The following is a 13,536-nucleotide window of genomic DNA, read 5'->3' on the forward strand; positions in this document are numbered from 1 at the left end:
ATAAATTTGTGGAGCATGCTGTTTTAGTATTACAGTGCCAGTTAGAACAAAAATAAGGCACCTTTTCCCCAGTACTTTCAACTCATCATGTGTTGAAACAAACAGGAGGGAGAGAACCACAGGTGAGAACCACACAAGGACAAGACACTTGAACCAGACCTAGACAGATTTTGGAATCAGGACTCAAGAAAGGTAAATGTGAGAAATAAGCCATGACAAGGGACAAATCAGAAATGAGAGCAGTGATGCAGCCAGTAGAAGTGATGCAGGCTGGAGAAGACCTGAAGTTGAGGCTGGTAACCAAATCACAAAGAAATGCTGTCAGCAAACAACACTCACTGGAAAAGTACCTCCCATGTCTCCTTTATTGACTATTCAATGTAATAAAAAAGACCAGTGCCAGCAGTTCTAATTTTGACTGAAATGGAGAAGTGTATGCCAAAGAAATAAAACACCTAACTGAAGGTAACTTCAACCCTGAGAAGATTATTGCATCCATATAATCAATATTCAAAAGTAATCTATGAAGATGATTGATTTAAACCTAGGAAGCTCTAAGTGGTAAACAGCACAGTAGTATTGTCTACTGTGCCAAACCCTCTGAAGTGGGGTAGTGTGACACACCAAGTGTTCCATGGGCAATCATAATTAACCTACTTACATACATGCATTAGAAAACAACCTTTAACTACATCACAGCACATTTTAATCAGGACTCTGCTGCACTCAGGTTAAAACAAAGAGCTTAACAGTCAGTTAATCAGTGTTCTTTTTCCTCTCCTCATCATTTGATTAGCCTGTGCCTTATTTACTGCACATCACTAAAAACCCTCCCTGAATTATTAACTTCCTCCTGACTTCATCTGCCATGCTCAACACCACCACATGAGAAATTCATTAACACTTACAGTAAAACCTGCTCAAGTAGTTGTAGAGAGGGTTTCATGTAAATGGGGAACTGTAGAGAGCTTTTTTTAACACTGAAATATCTTAGTCTTGAATATTTAAGTTCCAAACCCATCAGCAATTCATTTTAAAGTACCTAGTTTCACACAATATACTGGTATTCAAATGGTTTCATTTATTTCTGTTAGATCTCTGAACACCTAATTCTTTAGCAAAGTTAGCCTAAAGCCACACATAGAATGGCTAGAAAATTAAGACCGCTTTTCCAAAGCAAAAAGGAAGGGCTCATCTGCCATCAAAGAACTATAAAAACAAGAAAATAAGTCATGTTCAGGATGGCTTCTAAGCATTTAGTCATGGAACTCCTGAAACTATCCTTGGTGCTTTCATAATTCCCTGCTGCCTTCACTGCTCACGTTGCTGGCATCCCGGAAAGGGAGAGAGGGCTGCACAGACAACAGCCTCCTGACTGAAACTATTCTCACCAGTTCCTAGGGCCAGTACACCAAGGGGTTTTGTTAGCAAAAAGGGTATCTTGTGCAGGAAAAAACTCAACATAAAAGCAAACCCAAACAAAACAAAAAAAAAAAAGGAAAGTTGCAGGACTGAAGAACCTGCTGTTAAGAGCTGGAATTCAATCTACAGAAGCCTATGTCATGCCACAGTAGTGTGTAATGTTGCTCCTCCAAACCTTTAAATAAATAAATACCCATCTAAATTTAAATGGCTTAGGCTAATGAACAATAAAAATATTTTTTCAAGTATTTATGACCTTTCGTGCACTCAAGCATAATTCACAAATGCTAGCCATAAAGGCTAATCAAAATATTCCTTTAAAAGGCTGTTAAAATAAAAGGCAAAGGAAGCACAAATTAGGTAATTTATGATTTAAACCATTGAAATTCTTCATCAAAATGAGAAGATGAACTCACATACTTAGGAAAATTGACCTAAAATTCCTAGGTTTTCAGAAATTGAATGAACTAGTATTATTATTTTCAAATTTTCCACTGACTGGAAAATTCACCTGAACACATCCTTTTAGAAACATTCAAATGCTACGTACAGCTCTGAACATAAAGGTGCTGCCAATCTCACTGATACAAAGAAATATTGATATTAGTTATAAAGTTCATTAAAATTTTATTAAATTACTGGACAAGACTGGAACTGGACTGAAAGCATACAAATAGGTAAGTAAAGTGGAAGAGAACAGGTAACTCAAGTGAAAGAAAAGGGACTTATCCATTCTATTTAACTTCCCTGCTCAAATGGGGAACAGGACTGTGCTTAGAATAACTGCCCTTATCAATAAACCAAAACATCTCATAAAAAGATGTTGTCTTCTCTCCTAAAACTACTAAGATGCAACTGGCAGGGCTTGGAATGATACCCTTCAGTATTCTGCTTCTGTAGTATTTGACCTGTTCCACCTTGGATCAAATATCTGAATTTTTCCACAATTTCTTGAAAAACAGATGAAAAAAATCATACTGAAACCTTACACTATGTCAAAAAGATGTCATTTCCAGTATGGACTGAAAGATATAGCCACGACAAAATTTTACAGCACAAAAGAAATACTGAGAGCAAAGAAACCTTCTTAACCACTACTCTGCAATACATTCTCTTTCACCTTCTTTGCCCTCCATGCTTTCAGTCTTGTGGTTGATGTTCTTCTACAGAGAGATGGAGGAGGAAAGAAGGCAAAAGAAAAATATGTAAATCTCCTTGAATCTTATGTCTGAAAAATCCCCAGAACTTTTGTTTATAGACAGAGAACATCTGCTACATCCAGTATTTAAAAAAAAAAAAAAAGGTTTTTCTAAAAGGTATTTTAAACTTAAGAAGGAAAAAAAAATAGACATAACTAACAGATGAAAAAAAAAGGGCAAGAATCAGGACATCAAGTTCAGTCATGCCCTTTACTTCTTTATTAGTACAATCCTACATTGGTAGATATGAACATTACCTATACTGCCTACCATAAAACAGCAACAGGAGGAGACAAGTTGAACCTAGCAAAGACAGGCCACAGACTCCTCAGCAGCATTTGAGGGAAGAAACTTCCTCATATTTTAATTCCAAAAAAGAAGCCTTCCAGCTGTGAATATCACTAAGCATAAAGAGAAATTTTCCTGCTTCATTCAAGGAGTTTGAGATCTCTACAGAAAGGACTCACATACTCTTCTTGCCCTACACGTCACCCCATGCATCTGATGGAAAAAGGACAAGAAAGCAGCTCAGGAGGCTGTTGCCCTTTGGCAGGCAGCAAATGTGTGCTGTAACATTGCTGCAGCTCTGGAACTGCACAAGCATCCTATCCTCTGGTCTGGGTCAGAATTAGATCCATGTCTATTTTACCACTGTGACACACAGGAATGGTTGTCAGAACAGCAACTGAAATAGATTTCTTTTTCTGCCAACAGTGCAACTGCAGCCAAAGTTGCTTTGGGGTTTTGATTTTGAGGGACCATGACTTAAAGATCTTATCCTACTCTCTTTTTTAGATAATAATGACAAAAAAAAAAAAAAAAGAATCCTGAGATCATGCCCTTTACTATTACACCACGTATAGCGTAATATATATGTATCAACATAGCAATGCTGCAAAGGAATGTATGAGACATAAGGCTTACATGATGGCTATCAGTCATTTGAGTGTCACAGAATGCAAAAAGATCTGGTCCAGTAACAATTACCTGCTGCTATTATTTCATGTGGGTACCAGTGATACAGCCAGAAGCAACCAAAGGAGTACCAAGGATTACAGAGCAGTGATAAAGCACTCTGGAACACAGGCAGTTTTCACATCAACCTTCCCAGTTAAAGGGAAGGGTTGGAAAGGGCCAACTGAATCTGGAGAATCAATAAATGGTTACAGGACTGTGCCACATACAGAGGTTTGCCTTCTTAGACCATGGGGCTGACTTTGAAAAACCTGGTCTGCTGGAGCACTGCTGGGGTTCATCTATCAGAGAAAGGGAAGAGTAGCTTTGGACACAGGTTTGCCAAGCTTGTGAAGAGGCCCTTGAACTCCAGTTGCCAGGAAGGCATCAGAGAAATGTGGTAGGATGGCTTCTGTGACTGGAGTGCTAGAATGGAAAGATAGAGGGTCTCTAGGAATGACAGACAAGGCAAAAAGGAAGAGATATCACGCTCCATATCAGTAACCAGCACGGAGCTCCATCTGGGGATGGATGAGGAGCTGACCGAGAGCTTATGGATCAGGATTAAAAGGAGGCAGGAACAGGTGTCATTATAGTGGGTGTAACCTGTAAGACTGAGCAGATAAGGTGCCCTTGATGGACAGACAGGAATGTCCTCACATTCACAAATCCAGGTCCTCAATGAGGACTTCAACCATCCCAGTATCTGTTGGAGGGATAACACGGCAGGGTTCCTGGAACGCACTGATCACAATTTCATTCTGCAAGTGCTAGAGGAGCCAACAAAGGGGGGCTGGCGCACCTTGCTCTCACCAACAAGGAGAGGCTGGTGGGGAATATGAAGCTCAAGGACAGCCTTGGCTCCATAGAAGAGTTTAAGATCCTTAGGGCAGCAAAGAGGGTGGACAGAAAGCTCGCTGCCCTAAGGACTTCAGGAAAGCAGACTTTGGCCTCTTCAGGGATCTTCAGTCTCTTTCTTAGAGTAGGATATAGACCTGAAAAGAAGAGAGGTTCAAGAAAGCTCATCAATATTCAAGGATCACATCTTCCAAATTCAGAAGAGATGCATCCCAACAGAAAGGAAGTTGGGCAGATTTGCCAGGAGACCTGCATAGATGAAAAGCAGCTTCTGGACAAACCCAAACTCACTCAGAAAAGAAGCCCACAGAGGACTGAAGCAAGGATAAGGAGCTCGGAGGATAAGGATAAGAAATACCGTATGAACAGCCACGGATCAGGCAAGGAAAGCTAGTGCCCTAATGGAATAATCTGGCCAGTGATGCCAAGCACAACAAGAATAATTTCTTTGGAGAAAAGAGTGACCTAGTTACCGGGGATATGGAGAAGGCTGAGGCACTCAACCACTTTTTTGCCCTGTTCTTCTCCAGTAAAAGCTCCAGTCACATCACCCATGTCACAAAAGACAAAGGCAGGGACTGGGAGAATGAGAAACCATCCACTGTAAGAGATGAGGGTCAAGATGACCTAAAGAACCTGAAAGTGCACAAGTCTGTGCACAAGTGCACAATTGAATCTGATGAGAGACACGCAGGTCCAGAGGGAACTGGCAGTTGAGGTGGCTAAGTCACTACCCCCAAAAGAAAAATAAATTATGAAGCTATTAAGGGGGAAAAGAAACAACATATCACAATTCCTGGCAGAATTTAAGAGATCAAATGGCATTAGGAACAGCAGACTGAAATGAAGTCCTACACCAATTCGACAAAAAAATAAAATACTGGGTTATCTTTATAGAGAATACTGGTAAACAAGCAAATCCTTAGCCTGATTAGAAAACTACTTCGGACTGGTATTGTACATGAATACAGTCTTATACAACAATCACAAGACTTTTTATACATATATTGTTCTTATAGGAATGAGAAGTACCTGAAGATTGAATTTTTCCTTTTAATTATCCTATCTAAACACTAAAACTTACTCTCTTATTGGCCACTAGGATTAAGATGTTAAGAATTATCCTGTTTTATTCTTTGATACCAGACAATAATGACATTTTGCATTTATTACAGAAACAGCTAATTTTGCATCCCTAATCTTTACAATCATTAACAAAAAATCATTTCTTGTGAATGTACTTCTCAGCAGCCTCCCCACACTGAACAGCAATACCTTCCAAAAGCTGCTCTCAATAAACAGCTAAAATAAAGGCTAGTAACTGCTTAGAAGAGTAGCTCAATTTATGTTCAAACAATTGAGTGTTCATTTTTTTGTCCATCACTCTCATTCAGATTAAGGAATTGCATAAAAGAAATTATTTTTAAAATTCCCTATTTCACATGGTCAAAAGAGGTCATCTCTGGAGAGATTAGCATACCAAGTATGCTAATAAAACAGTACATCTGATAAGTAGCCTTTAGAAACTATTGTGGCAAGCCAGCTAAAGAAATCATAACCAAATCATCTTAGAGAAAAAGCTACCTGTGAGGAAAGCTACAGAAATCCTTCCTTTCCCTCTATTCCATATCACACTACACTATTGCTAAGATTACCAAATAGGAAAATAAATAAATAAACAAACACAAATCAGGCATGGCACTCAGGCAGAATGCAATCTTAAAAGAAGCAGTCAAGTCCTCCTCTTCCACCTCCTATTCAGAGTGCCTTCAAGTGATTTTGTAGGCTGTGTGTGATGAGGTGGTTTTATTTGCACTGGCCAAGTACTGACCACAGCCCTGAGCACTACAGAAAAAAACAAATAGCATCTTGCAAATAAAACTGGACCTCTTAACCTCCCAAGGGTGGTGATTTCACTTTCCCCAAAATTATTGTGAAATATATGGGGTTTAGCTTGTGACTCAAGATACTTAGTAAGATTTAATTACATTCAAGGCAATGCAATTTTTTCTTCCTTTATACTAGGAATTATTTATTTTGAGCATAAAGATAAGTTTAATTTCCAAAGAAAAGCACGTATTGAAGTAGTTTTAATATCTACCTTTCCCCTTTCAATTCCCATTTACTTCTTGACACAATGGATGAGTACGCTAAACTTGAAAGTCGAAGTGATGGAGGACAGTTCTTGATATCAAAGTTACCAATTTCCACATCCATTCATAGCAATACAGATACATAACTTCAAAAAGGCATTCAATTATTATTCTTTGCTACATCTCCACTGTAACATGAAAAACATTCATGTTCCACACAAAATAGTTGATACATTCTATCCTCTCCCTTTTGGAATGCTTTGGAGCTTTTTACAATTACCCTCGACAGCCAAGTCCACAGATGTATTTTTCTTGGAAATACACTGAGTTGTTTGTTCCAAGATCAGTAACACAAGCCCTACATTAAAAAAAAGAACTTACTTTACAAAGCAAGCAAAAGCTCATACTTTAGCCCTAAAGTTGCAAGAGATGTTTGCTCTAGGCAATCTTCACTGTCTGAAGAGAGGCAGAGTATGTGTGCATGCACAAAGCATAAAAATAATTCTGTGCCATAATTATGTTGAGCTCCATGGGTACTCTGTACAGTAATTAACATCAGGACAGGCTTAAAATCAAAATTATTTAAAACTTAGCATGGTAACTCTGATGCAAAGAGATCAGATTCTTTTTCAGCATTTTATAGTATCAGACAAAAACATTAGACTTCATTTTTAGAATTAATCTTTTTCTGATGGGAAGACCTCTTCCTGGAGATTCATATAAAAACTGAGTAGAACAAGATGTAAAATGCCTTATATTTTAATTATTTGTTTGGTTCTTTAACCAGAAGCCAAATAGTCCAAAAGAAATCTAATCTTGCAGTCTGGAATATGGCATTTCTTTTATGTATGTCCTCCTATCTCTCCCATTCCCATGAAATGAAAGGTACCAAATGTAACAAACACTTTCTCAATGTATGATCACATAAAACAGCTGTCAAAATGACAGTATTAGGACTTCAGCAAGACAGAAAGCAGGGTAAGACATTTGCACAAATCCTAGGAATACCCATGGTTTTAATGATCTGTTCTACCTATTGCAAAGGTTTTAAAATGTAAATGGCTTCCCCACAGAGAAGCTATTCTACATCTGCTTGTGGTGCCTACTCACTCCTTTCCTGTGTGCAGCAAACAAACAGGAATGTAGCTACTTGCACAGTAAGTCTTAATTCTATTTCTTATTAACTAAATGTCATTAAACAGTTAAAAGTGAATCATCAAAATAAACTTTCAGAATTAACAGATAAAATGCGTATAGAGCTCAACATTTTTATGCAAGAACTTGTTTGAGCAGGTAGATTACAACCCACCAACTAAATCACAATCAGGAGTCCTCACTGCTAGGTAAGCAGACTATTTGCATGTGGACTTTATAAGCCTGTTTAACAACTGGGGATTTAAACTTGATTCAGTACACTAGCATATATTTTGCAAAATGCTGCAATTAAAATCTGATTCATTTCAGAATACTTGGAGACCACTGGAAAATGCTTTTATTAGTATCATACTACAAATATTTTTAAAGGCTATTAAATGAATGTGTGTCTTTCAATGGAGAGAAATCTGGAGGAATCTATGGGAGGAAATCTATATAGATTTATTTCCCATTGTAAGTAAGTTCAATAACTTTTCACCTTTAGGAAAAAAAAAAAAAAAAGAGAGATGTGAAAGGGAAGGCTAAATGGGAAGAACTCCAAACTGCACATACTTCTCCAAGCATCAAACCAAACAAGAGGAAGTGGTTCTGCAACCCTATCCACAAAAAGGAACAAGTTATGCTTCTTGTCTTTTTATTTGCACTTTAGTGAACAAGTTTGAAGGCTTGGACTTTTCTTAGTTTAAAAACTACCCACACTTATACAAAAGTTACTAATTTTAAGTCTCCAACAAAAAGATTATACTTCAAACTCTGTTAAGCTCAGTTGCTTTGTTAAGCAAGACTGACCATGCTGCTGCAGCAGAGAAATAATCTTCTGGTTAACCCAAAATATTTTACAACATTTTAAGATGGAACTAAATATGGACAAGAGCATAAGAAGTTGATTAAGACAGACCATGATGAGTTCCATTGTTAAAGGCTGGAACAATTCACATCCTGTATTCTTTAAATTATTCTATGTTTCACAAAATCTTGGAAGGGATAAGGTTGGAAGGACTTAGAGTGGGTTGCCCAGTCGAACCTCCCTGCTCAAGCAGGTTCATCCTAGAGCACAGGGCACAGGATTGTGTCAGACAGTTCTTGAGCACCTCCAGTGATGGAGACTCCATAACCTCTCCACAGTGAAGTTCTTCCTCATGTTCAGATGGAAGTTCCTGTGAAACAGGGTTTTTTAAAAATGTATTCTCTTTCTACCACACAGTTAGCAATTAGAACTCTTACTGAAACCATTTTTAGTTACCTGAGGAAGTAAGGCTTAAGCAAATATCTTGTTTCCACCAATTGCTCCTCCCAAAAGCAAGCTTTAGAGAGCTGGAGATTTCAGAGTTACAAAGCTCCATTCTCAGGAAAATGGAGAACTGAGCAGAACAAGTTCAAAAGAACAAGTCTGTTGTCCCACTAGAAACACTGTGCTACAAGTTCAACAATTCCCAGCTCCTTACAGCCTGCTGGCTGACCTGTGCTCACATGGCTTCTTTGTGCTCTCACTGCCTTTGAAGGGCATTTGCCACTCAATTTATTTTCCCCCACAGAATATTGTGGGGAACAGAACAAGTTATTTTCCCCAAGAGTGAGCTCATGTGCATGTTGAGATTCAGTACAGTTTGGGATGCAGGACACATCCCTAAGAAACCAGACATTACTTGTTCTCCTGCATATATTTTTCTATTTTATCATAATAGGATTGCTTTGCTTCAAATCAAAGGCAAAGTGCTTTCCCAATGATGCCAGAATTTCAGAAGTGGGGTTTCTTTTCCCTTTAGCCTTGACTGCACAAGCCACGTACTATTGCACACTAGAGGGAGGGAGAGAAAAAATTCAAACATTCCCTGTACTTGGTTCCCAAGATGAGCAGGTTAAGGGCATCCCATCCAGGCACACAAGCATTTTGAACAAAACAAGTGTATTCTCATGGCATTGCAAGATAAACACACAGACACCATAATGGATTAAAAAGAGGTTTCATTAATAATGGTCCAACTGTGTCCATCAGTACATCCACAGAAGTTGAACTATACAGTTAGAAAACAGCTGGTCTAGAATACACCAGTAACTAACAATTTGCAATCTTTTGCAGACAGAAAGGCAGCTGAAAAAATAAAAGAATACTGATTAATCATGACAAAACAATTAGTCTTTATTATCTCATTTTCATTCTAAGTAGTTAAAAAACCCTCTATGAACAACAGAGCTCCAAAGACTGATTTTTATTCAAAATTTATCCTCAACTTCAAAGCGCTTTTCAGTTATTTTTGCAGATTTGGTTAGAGAGAAAGAAAACACATTTCCAGATTCTGCACAGCTTTTAATATTTGGTAAAATTCCAGTGTATGCAGAATTTATGAGAGGGAAGCAGCCTGTGCCTAAGTTTTACTAGCTGAAACAGGGAAGGTAGCTTAATTAAATTTAAAGATATAAATACACGAACAGTATGGGATGTGAAATTTATAGTGCGGCACTTCTTCCTTATTAGCAGCTCCTCTATACACACTTCTATTGCAGCAAATCTCAAGGAGCCTGCTTTGTGTGAAGTACCTTGTGTTCCCTCCATCTGCCATGGAATAGGAGTTACTATGCAAAATTAATATATACTATCTAATTAATATATACTGACAACACTAATACTCAGATTAAGATACCCTGTCATGAGCTGCTTGCATGTCCAGAACTTCACAGTATTGACTTATTTTCAAATCCTAGTGTTGAAGATTCAGTGGACAGGCAAAGGCGCACTTTTAAGCCTCACCAAACTAATGCTGAAGTGAAGAAGCTGCAGTTCCACATTAGCTTGTGCCATTTCTCTGCTGCCAGGATCCCAGCCCTCTCACCCCACCCCAAGCACAAAGTCAGGACTTCTCTCTTCACCACAGCTGCAGGCCACACGTGCCTGTGCAGCTGAGCTGGGCTATTTCAATGTTCAGCTCACCACACAGTAACTCTTGTGCTCTTCTCCCCTCCCATAAACAAATGAATGGTGCCCAGAAGCTACACACCAGGGTAGGACCTAAGCAAAAGGGATGAGGCTGTGCAGGTGAGAGTGGCAGAAAAGGGGAGAACAGGGCAGGACCAGGAGAGCCAGTAGCAAGCTCTGCTTAGGCTGCTATGAGAACACAAGGCAATTCCACCAAATCCCCCTAAGCCTCACAGGACTTATTCTATTTAGACCAATCTATAGGAATTGTAAGGACTATTAATACAGAATGGCTTGGGTTGGAAAGGACCTCAACGATCATCAAGCTCCAAACCCCCTGCCATGGGCAGGGCACATTCCACAAGACTCGGTTGCTCAGGGCCCCACCTCACCTTGAACACCTCCAGGGACGGGACAGCCAGCACCTCCCTGGGCAACCTGGTCCAGTGCTTTCTATTCAAATATAAAGTAGCTTTTAATATTTATCCATTAGAGATTAAAACTATATACTTTGTAAAATGTTTCAGTGTGTACTTTATTCTTTTTTCACTTGCTCAACCATATTTTATATGACACCCAATGATCAAATCCTTAGTCTCTCATCTCATGTTGGTCTTCTAAATCTGTTTTAGATCAGTCATCCCTAATGTGAATAAGTATCATGAATAGAAAGGAAGAATTCCTATGGAAATAACTATATATATAAAACAATACATGGACATTATTGTATAATTTTTTTAAGATCAATGGCATTGTCCCTCAAAAACCACAAAAGATAAAAATAGCAAGGCTTAATGCTTTTCTTGGTTTTGCAATAAAACTGTACAAAGGGAAAGACTCACAGAATCCAAGAATGCAAGGATCTTAACCTCTTTAAACTAGTATTGTCCCACAATGCTGTTTGAATTAATTTCATTAACCATGCAAAAAATAGAAGTATGTTTGATAACATTCATACTTTTAAATTAAATTAAAGGTTTCCATTTGCCTAAACTTGACAACAAATAACTCATGACTTCCTGATTCAGTTGTCTTGATGGTTCAGCCTTTATTTTTACTGCCACATTTCAAAGGACTTTATTATATGCTATAGTCTGTCCAGACTTCAAAAGGAATTCATCTTGTTGGATATTCAAGTAAATACCCAGCTGTATTAGCCAAACCAATTGAAAATGGTTATTGTGTGGGTATATAAACGAGGTAAGTAAAATTTAAGACCAAAAGCAACATCAAAAACTCTGGCAGAAAGAAATTTCTCACTTCTGAATACACTAGAACTCAAGCCCTGATGAATAAAAAAAAACCTTTAAAACACTTCAACTACATGCAGGTACTGAAGGGTGATTGAAAGGCTGCATAACTTAGTTCCTTGTTCTGTCACAAACAGTGACCTCCTCAAAGCCAGTAACCAGGCAGCATTTTGAAACAAGCCCCGTGCAATGACAATCCTCCAAGAGTTCAATACAAACCAGACTCTGGAGTATCAGTCTGCCCTAAGGGGGAAGGTGACTGTTGCTATTTGCAGCTTCAACAACACAACACCTAGCACAATTAACTTTGACAACTGAAGTTGCCACTAAAGTGTGCTAAAGAAAATGCATTCAGGCCACAAAAATGGAGAAAAGCAAAATGTGTTTGCATCCAGTATGCAAGACAATTATGTGTTATTTAGAAGTTTCAAATTCCTAGAAAAAGTAGTATTTATTTCAGGAAAATGGAAAAATAAAATATTGGTAATGACAAGCAATAAACTTCTTACAGCAAACTAAAGAATATAATGCAACAGAATTATATGGGGCTCTGTGTTGCTGTGTGAAAACAGATCCTGCCATCCACAAATGTAACCTGCAGCACCTGAAGATCCACTGACTGCACTAAGACCTGGGGCAGACAGAAACTTACCCATGCCCAAGGAAGCCAAAAATAAAATTTGGAATGAGGAAAAGAGCCAACAAAAAACAGGGTATAAAGATTCAGCATCAAGTGGCAAACTATGATTACAGAAACAATGATACATTTTCTGCAATGGCTACCTTATTTCAAGTATTGTTACTGTCAAACTTTAAAAAGAATTTTAAAAAAGTTTGTGACCATATCTGGGCCTTCAAGTGATTGACTCAATTTATATCCAAGCTTAAGTTCAACCTGACTTTTTTGTGCAAACGTATTCTTCCATTGCTTATTATTAGTGTTCTTTTCTGCTAGTTTTGTTTTGGTTTTGGGTAATGTTCTTCTTTGAAATACTTATTCTTTTCCATAATACTCCTACTGACTATATCCTACTGACTAATTTCAGTTCTATGCCAGCAACATTATCTTTCTTACTGTTCTCCAACTATGACAAAAACTGAAGAGAACAAAGCCACACGGTACTATCTACAGAAGAAGAAAAAAAAAAAACCAACAACAAGAAACCCCCAAAAAATAAAGCATGTTCATCAGAAGCCTCATTGCAGCTCTCCACAGAACAACTGGAGACAATTGTCTCCATCAGGAATCTGTTTTCACATGAAAAACACTCATATGCTTCCAATCTTCATTTCAGACCTTGAGGAATTCAGGCCTCTTGGATGTGCCACGTAATGTGGCATCTGTGGCACTGACAGTGGGCATGCAATTGCACCTCTCAGAGGAGCACTCAGCAACAAACAGTTAGGCACAGGATTGCTTGTGATCTATTAGGACTGGAGCTTGTCTAAAAAGAGATCACAAGGTGAATTTAAAAGCTGATTAATTAAGATTTGATTCATTAAAAACATGCCACAGAATTTGTGATCAAAATGCCAGAAGTTGAAACTAAAAACACTTACCTAAACAAAGAGGCAGGAATTATGGCATACTTAGAACTAATTAATTTCACTAAGGCTGTTCAAGATTCAAGTCTACAATGACTTCATCAAAATAAAGGCTCTACTCAATTATCACCAATCTGGCCCAATAA

At 38.2% G+C, this 13,536-nt stretch overlaps 1 protein-coding gene across 8 annotated transcripts in view; it reads right to left on the bottom strand.

Annotated features, from left to right (window-relative positions):
• CEP170 (centrosomal protein 170) overlaps nt 1–13,536 on the bottom strand; it is a 95,928-nt gene that overhangs the window by 76,056 nt on the left and 6,336 nt on the right. The gene's annotated exons all lie outside the window — the stretch shown is intronic.

The sequence above is a fragment of the Melozone crissalis genome, unplaced genomic scaffold (assembly GCF_028551555.1).
Source record: "Melozone crissalis strain CALT ecotype California unplaced genomic scaffold, PUWL_Pcris_2 ptg000027l_1, whole genome shotgun sequence".
Classification (NCBI taxonomy): Eukaryota; Metazoa; Chordata; class Aves; order Passeriformes; family Passerellidae; genus Melozone; species Melozone crissalis.